Here is an 11,487-nt window from a genome sequence, read left to right as displayed (position 1 = left end):
TACTCTGTATCGCTACATCAAGTGTGCGGGCATAGATTGACTATTTATGCAAGAAAAAACAATGCCAGGCATGTCACTAAATCAATTTTCCATATAGTGACGAGAAAGTCGATCTATAAATTACTCCTCCAATTTAAAGTTTTATCAGAAAAATGCACGTTATTGTTGTTTTTAAGATACATTTAAAATGCTTTTGTATATCGAAATTTGCTCACTGGCTGCCCAGACCTAGCAAAAAAGGTTCGTCAATCCTGGTCTGAACAATTTCTACTCCCTCTTTTAGAATCCAATTAACAACCATTCTTAAAAAAAACATTTTAATTAACATTTCTAGATCTCCTCTGCGCTAACTTCCCCATTGATTCACTAATTGCTACACTTAACCCAACCTACTTTTATAATTTGCCATGTCCTAATTTAAACATCTCAATTGTTATATGTTCATCCTTGGTTACAGATCACTTCAAGGCCTCGCCTCTCCATATCTCTTCAATATTCTCCAGTCCCACCACTCTCAGTGAGATCTGCACTGATCTAATTCTGGCCTTTAGTTTATCTCGATTTCAATTGTTCCACCATTGGTGGCCATGTCTGCAGCTGCGTTGGCCTTAAGCTGTGGAGTTCACTGAATAACCCTCTCTGCCTCTTTACTCAATTACTTCTTTAAAGGGTCTATGGAAAACCTATCACTTTGATTGAGCTTTTGGATGTTGTATTGTTTCATGTGCCTTCATGTGGCTTTCAACTTTGTGAAGCGTTTTTGGATGTTTTGTTATTATAAGGGGGCAATGTAAATATAAATAACTGTTTAATGACGTATAACAGACGACCAATCAGATACCGCCTCGTTTATTGTACTACCCCAGACACATTTCTATCCTGAAAGACAGTATGAGCTATATGTGCATGGGTCTCTTTCCTGGTTGGAGCAATGTATCAAAGTTAAAACACAAAGTGGCGTTTTAGCCTTCCAATTATTTAATCAATGCATGTCATCACTGCACAAAGAAAAAATCCCAGATAATCAATCTGTGCATTCCGCTATTTCGGTGCTAAACAGTACTTACTAAACTTTTCCAAACGTGATTTCAGTTCTGATGAGAATAAAAGAATCGTCAAATGCAGCAATGAACTGCTACAAGCTGCTCCTTCTTAAAACAGCGCGATGATAATAACTAATGCTACACATTTCTTCAGACAAAAGCAAACAATATCTGTTTAGTCAATTACTTACCTTCCTGTCTGATTTTAATCTCATCGGCTGATGAAATAAAAAACACAGCAGGTGAAACTATCTGGCAACATTTTATTCAACTCATGCCTGCTTTGAATATTTTATAGTGAGCTGCCATTTCGTCGTCACTGGATCCACGCTTCAGCAGTTTCGTCTGGCATGTGAGACATTACTTACAGGAATTTGTCATTTAACTTCCATCTCAGGCAACAAGGGAATGGTTTCAAGTCAATCAAGGTTGTGACAACGTTGTACTGATCGTCACTTACTGCGTTCTCCAACAATTCTGTCATTATCAATCTATGTTAAATGCAGATGAGAGGAGGCAATGAGGGAGACATGAAGTTCGTGTGCAGCACTTCAATTTTGGCATGGACTTGGTGGTCAAATACCCTCCTTCTGTGCCGTAATGACTCCATGACAGGTAAGGGTAAATGGAAATGCCTTTGCTGAATGGAATCGCCTGCTGTTAAGCACACGACATGATAAATCACATGGTAAGAGTTCTGAAAGAAGGAAATTTGCTAGTTGGGGCAGAATTATGACCCAGAATTGTGGCATCTATGATATTTCACAGTAGTCAATCTCGAACACCAGGGCAAAGCTCTATCCTCACTCCTCCCTTGTTATTGACAACGGAACAGCCATGGAAGCTTAGTGAACCAACTCTGCAGGTACTGCAAGTAATATCAAACAAAGGCCACAGCAGGTAGGAAGTGTTTGGGCTTCACGCACGTGGTGGGGTTGTTTGAGAAGCCTGTTTCTTGCGGCCCGTTATTATCACTTTAAAGCGACATATGCTAAGGAACAAAAAATGTCCACTGACGGGCATGTATATTCAGGTATTTCATATTCACTAAGATGTAACTGGTCACTTAATTAATCTACGAGCTATGTGTAGATGTTGTTATGCTAGGTATCGTGTGACTCCTGATGCCAGAGTCACGGCACCATGTGAATCATCGTCCTTGCATCTGGAATTCATAAGCGCCGCTTGGACATTTTGCTAAATTAAATGTTCTATAGCAAAGGAAGTCTTTCCTGCAGGTGTTGCAACTGGAACTCAGTTATATGTGTTACATCCATCCATCCATCTGTTGCTGCAGGATGCAGATTCCACAAGGTAAATGCAGCATCTCACCACTGAGACATCGACAATATTTTCCAGCCAAATCACCAAATGTGTTTGGGCAATATAGCAATGTCAAGAGGATGAATTTTAAGTCCACGTCCTGCTCTGAAATAATCACTGCTCCCTCATCGTCTCAGGACAAGAACACAGGGCCTGGGATGTACAGTCGGTTTCGGTGTAGCAAGAAATGAGCCTGATGGCGGAGACTCCAACTATTGCAGATTTCACTTTATAGTTGGCTCCATTGAGGTAATTAGAAATGATTGTTGGAAGAGAGCATAACCCTCCCATCCATGTTGCACGACCGCAAATAACATATTTTCCCCCAGAAACTCCTTAAATAGCAGCATAGATTTAAAGAAGAACACCGGCTTTATGTCCTCATTGCAGGGTGGGGGGGCATGGGCGGGTGCGGAGTGAGGGGGACGCACGTGAAATATACCCGATATCTAATAATCTGAGAAGATTCACTCAATGCTTTTAGCCAATAATTAGCCAATCAGGAACCATGTCTAATATACTGAGAAATCAGAAGTATTTCTTACAAAGTTTGTTGATATTGATCTGCAGGCTTTTGATTTCTGTAAATGAACAAGAACTGTGGTTGTTAAATTATGTTGCCGGATGAGTTCTGTTGCTTTAGCAATCAATGATTGAGTGAAATTGTCCTTACCCCAGTACATTTAGTGTGCTCCAGCCAGGCAAATCTCAAATCTCAAGTGACCAAAACAAAATGCTCCACATGCAGTGGATGATGTTGGACATTGGTCCTCAATATTTATCGAATAAGTAATTCATGTGATCTTCTGTTAATGAAGCTTAAATCGGACACATTGATCATTGATCACCGATATGTTCTTTGACAAAACCATGCTTTTCATTATCACGTTGGGAGCCTGGCAGAAGCTCCATGTATGATGATTCAGCCAATGTTAGTACATATCGCCTGTAGAACGTCAGCACGGAAAATGCACAATCTGTTAGATTTTTGCAGCTGCCCTCCACAAACACCATTTACATGCATAACCACACACACACGCACACACACTCACACGGACGCACGCACGCACGCACACACACATCCAAGAACCATCGACATAATCCCGATTCCTTCCTGCCACATACATCTTCACCCACACATCGCATTCACACCCTCAAGGCCGAACTACTCACCCACTCACACCCTCCCAGTCAACAGTTCGCCGACGCACAGATTTGTACTTATATCTTCCAACGGGCACAATCCTCCTACTGCTACCCTCTCCCATGCACTGACGCCTCTACTGGTACCTTCCACTTGCAGAGTCACATACACAAATCTCTCCCGCTCAGAGTCTCAACTATTTGCAACTCTTCAAACAGAGACTCTCATCTACAACAAAAGTGCAAGTGAAACTGAAACAAGCACACCATTCCCAGTTACTCCCTCATTTACCCACGCCCCTCAATCTTAAACTCTCGGAATTTGTCTCCCCCGACCTCTCCAAAACACAGCAAGCAAATTATGTCTCACCGACACACATCATTCCCATTCACACCAAAAGCGACACACGGCTTTCTGAAAATATATCTACACCTAAATATATTTCTCTGATTTTTCACACACCTCCACAATCGAACTTACCCGTACACTTCACCCGTGCACATCTGCAACAAAGCACTCTCCTTTTCACTCACACCCTCACTTGCATATCCCACTCCTATTTAATGATACATGGACTCATCACAAACAATTTTGCCTCCAGTACACCTCACACAATCTATTATGCGCACATCCTCCATCACACACTTCCTTGCAATGTACCAAGTAAGTTAATACACGTTAGCACCACATCCGCTCGTGATCCCAGTCAACATTGACCACCCAATTATACCCTAACCTATATAGACTCCAAACACTCACAGCCTCAGTTACACGCAGCCCTCCAAAAAGACAATTCTCACACACACGCGCGGTGGCACAGTGGCGCAGTCGTTAGCACCGCAGCCTCACAGCTCCAGGGACCCGGGTTCGATTCCGGGTACTGCCTGTGTGGAGTTTGCAAGTTCTCCCTGTGTCTGCGTGGGTTTTCTCCGGGTGCTCCGGTTTCCTCCCACAAGCCAAAAGACTTGCAGGTTGATAGGTAAATTGGCCATTATAAATTGTCACTAGTATAGGTAGGTGGTAGGTGGTAGGTGGTAGGGAATGTAGGGACAGGTGGGGATGTTTGGTAGGAATATGGGATTAGTATAAATGGGTGGTTGATGTTCGGCACAGACTCGGTGGGCCGAAGGGCCTGTTTCAGTGCTGTATCTCTAATCACATACACACACACACACACACACACTTCCACATTTGAAATGCACTCTACCATGCACACATCGTTTCCCTCAGCCACCCCTCCAAGCAAAAGCAACCTCCTGCACACGTCCTCCACACACATTTCCCCAATATCAAATATCAAATACACAGCAATTATTTCCTTCCCTTTCTGCAATCAATCCTCTTATAACAAACCTGTAGCATTATACAGTAAAATCCCAGCAAAATGTACCTGTAACTGTGCAACATGCCCAATAGCTAGGCATGCCCAGGCAAGACTAACCTGCCCCCTGGACAGTACATCCTAGGTAACACTAACCTGTCCCTGTGTACTGTGAATGCCAGTCCTAAATCCTGTGTACTGTAAAGTTTAACCTCATCACCCCGCCCACTTTGCATTGAATCAGCTGGAACCTCTGAAAGAGGTGGTGCTTATGGCCCACGGCTATAAGGCTTAAATCCGAACACCGTTGCTCCAGAGCACTTAATTCGATACCTTGCTGGAAATATAACTGTATGTGACTCATACGGCAGCAGGACTGGGCTGGATCCAGCATCACGCCCCTTTTCATGAATGCCATATTTGAGACACCAACAGGCATATATGCAGGCATCTAGTGCACACATCTAGAACTGACGAAAAGTAAGGGAAAAAAAAACAATAAACTGAAGACATAATTTACCCTTCAGTTCTAAATTAATGTGTGTTTCTGGAAAGGTAAATGAAACATTTAAGTTATTAACACGAGCATCACAAATGGAGCTTGAGGACAGTGTTCAGGCATCGAGGTCCCATGTGAGAAACAGAAACCTCTGTCCTTTACTCACAAGGCAAATTATATTGTTGGCTGAGGATGTCCTGCATTGATACATAACACATTTGGCGCATTTAAAAAGAAAAATCTGAATCGCATATATCTAGTGACCTGAGGAACAGACTGGCACACATGCATGCTAACAGAGGAGGGGTGAAATTCAGGAAATTGGCCCGTCTGACAATAAAACATTTTTAATTAAAATATTACAAAACTCCTTCTATTTGACGGGGGAGTTGGAAGAGTCGAATGGCAAAGGAACACATTAAATTAGTATTTTTAAAATAGCTATTCCCAATTCCAAAGGCGTTATATGATTGTTCTGTGGGCAATGTTTGGGCATTCTGCTGCTGGATTTTATGGGAAATTCAGCTACTTCTACAGGCCAGTATGGTTGCAGCTCGATGTCAGCGGCATAAATAGGAAAACCGAAGGTTTGAAACTACAAACAGCATTACCGCTGGTGCAAAGAGCAGCGGGGACAGCAATCAGAGCCCAACTTTAACAGAGCTGTCTGAACAAAGCTGAGAATCTTTTACAAAAAATGTGACATGGTAAACAGAGTGGCACCTGGAATTCGGTGAGTTTGAAAATCGTGGGGAAATACATGGTGTGATTTTATCACGCTGAAATTGAATATGCTCTGCTTACTTGTAATCATTAATGAAAAAGGCAAGCAACTGACAATTAACAGATCATCACTTTTACCCGTCTCTTTGTTAAATGTGGAGAGTGAATCAAAGTTATCGGTTCTGGTCTATGATCTTTCATCAGTTCTAATGAAAGTTCACAGACCTAAACGTTAACTATGTTTCTCACTGCACGGATGCTGTCTGACCTGCTGAGTAATTCCAGCACTTTCTGTTTTATTTCTGATTTCCAGCATCTGCAGTATTTTGCATTTGTTTCTATGTTAAATGTTATAGCTAGCTGTGACTTAATAATTGTAACGAGGATGTTTTGTAAAAGGTATATGTTAGAGTCTAGCCACTGCATTCCAAACTGATTGTAGAGGGTTGGGGCCATTGTTGGAAACAGTTATTGAACAGAGTGGCATCGACCATGTAGTGATAGAGGCGATTTGGTGCAGAGCTGGAAGGAGGAGCTGAGATATCGTGTAACGGTATGAACTATTATAGGAGTATATACATTGCCGATATTATTCAATTAATAATCATATAGGTGGATGATTTAGTTCAAAACCTGAAAAAAAGCAATGTGACTAAAATTTAAAAAAAAAGATTTTAGTGATTAAATATAGGAAATAAGATTTCATAAAAGCAGCATGGAAAACTGCAAGATCCCCGTAACCACATTTGTAGTAAATACCTGCAACTCGAGTAACTTTGCCTCATCTTTTCTGACTAGGTTCCCGAGATGCAGATTGCATCAGCAGGAGGAAGAGGTACCTGGACATTTTGAGCTAGACAGAAGTAACAGCCTTTAGCTTAGAAAGAATGATTACATTTTGTTAGCGGTCAGGGAAATGAAGATGTGATTGCGGGTCAGACATGTAGGGGACCTCAGATGCACTGGAGAAGGAACTGTAGACATTGCCTTTGTCCAGCAGGCTAAAGATACGTTCAAGCTGCGTGGATGAGGTCAAAGATTGCGTGGAGATGGATGAATTGACAACAGCACTGTTGTACAAGAGGCTGTTCAAGTTGGAAGTGTGAATAGCAATATGCTAGTGGTATGGAATAGTACTATCGGATTGATGTTCTTCTCGGCAGATGTAATCGGTACGTTATGAGAATTATGTTGCATTCTAGGGTTCAGAATATCTCTTCGCAGCTGGAATAGTACTTTAAGAATGAATTAGAGAGTTCAAGACGCTTTACTGAGTGGTATATTTTCAATTAACAGGACACTTACACTATTCCTTGCTAAAAAGGGACGTGGTCCTTTAAGATGAACTCCACTCAAAACAATCTGGGACCAGTACCCTTGCAAACTAATAAGTACAATAGCAATCACTGCTCTAAGCTAACTACAAGGAATGGGATGGCCAGGGCGAATTTATAAATCTAAGGAGAGTCATGTGTGAAGGGCAGAACAGCGAATTAAGTAAAATCAAGCAGAGTGTGGGGACTTGGACAGATTTATGAAGTTGATCAGGTTGCAGATGGATAGATGATTCGCCGAGGATGATCAAGGAAAGATTTAGCTCTATGGCTCCTGCATGCTCACTGTTGATTGAACAGTCAAATTCTAGATCGGCAGGTTCCTTAACATTTGGGGCTGAGGAACTCTTGACCTCTGAGAGGCCGGGCAAAAGCAACTTCCTTCCGTTTTCAACTTTTCACTCTTACAGCTTCTATGAATAACGACGCATTTAAGGGTGAAACATAAATTCAATTGCTGTTTTTGTTGTGGCTGAACACTCGTTCCCTTAAATATCGACTCCATGGTAACAGTGGTCACACTGCAGTTAAATAGCGGAGTTTAGAACATGACTAAATTTCAAGAGATGTAAAATTCAACAAATTGTATAGTAAACCTAAGGTTTTGGTGGGGTTTAGAAATACAAAAGAAAAGACCAATAAATTCATAAAGAGACAGAAAATATAATTATAGTAAGTTAGCAAGAAACATAAAACAATTTGTAACCGCCTCGTCATGTGTGTAAAAGGGAAGAGATGAGTGGAAGGAAACGTGATCCCTTGGAGAATGGGTAAAGATATATTATAATGGGAATCAGGAACGGGTAGCAACGTAAAACCAATATTTATTGCAAAAGAATGAAACGACATAGCCGAAATATGGCGAAGTTAAGGTATTAATACGAGTGAGGAAATTACACAAATTAATATTTGAAAAGAAAAAAAAACATTCTGTAGAAATTCATCAAATGCATTTGAGCTGTTGATCTATAACCTGGGAGGGCGGAGGGGTTGTGGGGGGGGGGGGGTGGTGGGGAGGGGGATGGTGGCGAGGTGATGGGGTGAAAGAGGTCTCATTACAGATAGTGGGTACAGAAGTTTTTAACATACAAACTTCTCTAAATTCCGGAGAAATGATAATTGGGGATTAGAAAAGTCTTATACGACTAGAGAGCGTAAACAGGGCTTTCTACATTGGGAAATGTATTCGACAAATACATTAGAGTATTTTGAGTGTATAACTGTCAGCATAAATAAGGGAATACTGCTGCAGCTTGGATTGAGTAATGAAGAGTAGAAACGCATATTTGTTAAAAGGTTCAAGTGTAAGATAAAATGTTGGTAAGGAGGAATTTCTCGTTCCTTTTCCAGAAATAACCAAAACCTTAACATGTACATTTTACAAAGCATACAAATGCAAATGGTATTTTGACCTTTATTTGTGCATAAGAGAACAGGACGTTGCACGTCAATTCTATAAGTCCTTGTTGAGACTGCAGCTGGAGTACTTTGCACAGTTTTTCTTTATCGTTACCTAAGGCAGCCTTTGCTTGACTTGGGTGGGAGGGATGGGCGGTGCAACGAGGATTCACTAGAAATATTCCTTGGATAGGAAAGTTGATCAATGAAGGCAGCATGATTAGAATTCTGTCAATATACTCTGGAGTTGAAAACAAGGAGAATTAACCCGATCTAAACATAACAGCTTCGTGGAGGATTTAACAAGATAGATGCTGAGAGGCTGATTCCATTGGCTCGAAAGTCCAGACCGAGGGAATATAACCTCATCGTAAGATTTGATCATTTGGAACTGAGTTGGGGTGAATCCCTTTGTCCAAAGAGGTATGAATCGTTGGAATTCTCTTTGTGCAATGGCGGTGGATGCTCAGTTGTCGGATATATTGAATACTGAAATCAATAGAATGCTGAGCACCAAAGGAACGAAAGAATGGCGTGAAAGTGGAGTTGGGGTACAATGTCAGTCAAAACCTTAATGTATCGTGGAGAAAGCTCACGAGGCCTTGTGGCCACCTGCTGCCCCGAATTCTTATGCTCTTATTTCAAGAAAAGTAACGAAATCCACAACTCACGCGTTTCTGTATCATACACGAACAGATCTGCAAATGAACAAGGGGAAAAAAGGTAAGAATATAGCTTCATATAACACCTTTCACGGACGCCCAATGCGTTTTGCAGCCAATTTAAATTTAAAGTTTAATTGCTGTTGTAGTCGGGGGAAGCAAAGCAGTTCAGCCTTCACAATCAGCAAGGTGATCGTGACCATATAATTTGTATTAGACATTGTGTGGGTCATACAGCTTGGGCCAAGACACCGGGGAGAACAACATTTTGCATCTTAGAAATCGTGCCGTGACATCATTTATCTCTCCTTGACAGGGCACATGGATTTATCCTGTCCTCAGAACTAAGGCACCTCAAGCTGTGTAGCAGTCCCTCAGTAATTGCACTTTGAATCTCACCGTCGATTTTCTGCCTAGAGGCTGGAACACCCCAACTATGTAATCAGGGGTGGCAGTGTAACTTACTGAGTCATGGTTAACATCGGTGCCAGCGAATTCATAAATAGCACGACCAGGAAATTAGATCTCTGTCCCCACATCTTCACATGATTATCTGAGCAGAAGCAGAAAACATAGCCATCAATTTGCTGTTGAAATTTCCAGTATGTGGAAACTTCCAATTGGGTCGCAATTTAATTCCATTGCTGGTTCATTTCAGAAGATGAAAAAGGGCCTTATTGGTGAACTGTCCATATTAAGAAATGAAGTTAACCCATGCAATACTTTTTGATAATGATTTTCAAGATTTGTGCCTAAAAGATGTGAATAAACTACTTTCCAACTGCTTCCTGCAGCTCAACGTTCATTATCGGGGGCATGGCGTCATGTATTCAATCTCAAACCTATATGGATTGTACCTACCGATACATATTTAAAAATTGAACATTTGACAAGGAAGATACGAGAATTGAAGTTGCATTTATAAAGAAAGATTGAGCCAGCTAGCGATCTATTGTCTAGAAAAGGGAGAGACTGAGCAGTGAGTAATACATTCTTAAACATTACAGCACAAATCTTGCTTAACTCATAACAAAGAGGCTGGCAGTGTTTATCTCTATTACTGGGTAAAACTGCCAGATAGTTCTGGTATGTATGCATAAACAGTTCAATGTGAAAAGCAGCATATTCCAAACCCATGAACGCTAACGTCTATAATATATAAAAAAGGACAGCACTACCACCTGCTACATCCACTCTCAGGCACCCAACATCTGGAATTTGAAATTGGTCATCATTCCCCCACTTCCGCTGGTACAAAATACTGGAACTCCCTGCAAAACAACACTTTAGGGAACGCACATGGTCTGGGCTGCAGTCATTCAAGTTGGCAGTTCAGAGCCACATCCACAGGGACGATTGGGGGTGGAAATTAATGCTGGCCCAGCCAGCGACACATACATACCATGCGTGAGGAAAAAATTTCCGTCAGCGATGTGCTACTCCTCCACAGGCTGCACCCTTGTAGGGATGCACTTCGACTAACTACGCACAATTCGTCCTCATAAAGGGAAATGACACATTTCATAATTGTACATTAAGGAACAACCGAGTCTTCCAAAGCGCAGCAATTGATTATTGCTGCTGGAAAACGCCTCTGGGGCTTCAAAAGAATTACCAGTGAGGCCCGTTCCCTCAGATGAAAATTAATGCTGCAGATATTTTATGAAAAAATAAGGCTTTTAAACGTTTTTGTTTTTCCATTTATAGTATCATTTCATTGAATTTAAGTGTCACTGGTAAGCCAAGAAATTGTTGCTGATTCCATATCACTCATGAGAAGGCAGTGACGAGTCGCCTTCTCGAACTACTGCAGTACATCTGGTGAAGATGCACCCACTATGCTTTTTAAGAAGGGATTTACTTCAGACTGCTGACTTGTCCATTGCAGATGGCTTTCATAAGCCATGAAATGAGTTACTCGCAGCAGAATTCCAAGCCCTTGATCGCGTCTCATAGCCACACTATTTATATGACTGGTCTAGTTAAGTTTCTGGTCACTGGGATTCCTCGGATTTTTTAATTATTATTATTTATTTATAG

Source organism: Heterodontus francisci, chromosome 39 (assembly GCF_036365525.1).
Source record: "Heterodontus francisci isolate sHetFra1 chromosome 39, sHetFra1.hap1, whole genome shotgun sequence".
Taxonomy (NCBI): domain Eukaryota; kingdom Metazoa; phylum Chordata; class Chondrichthyes; order Heterodontiformes; family Heterodontidae; genus Heterodontus; species Heterodontus francisci.
The sequence above is the reverse complement of the archived record's forward strand: the minus strand, read 5'-3'. Positions refer to the sequence as shown.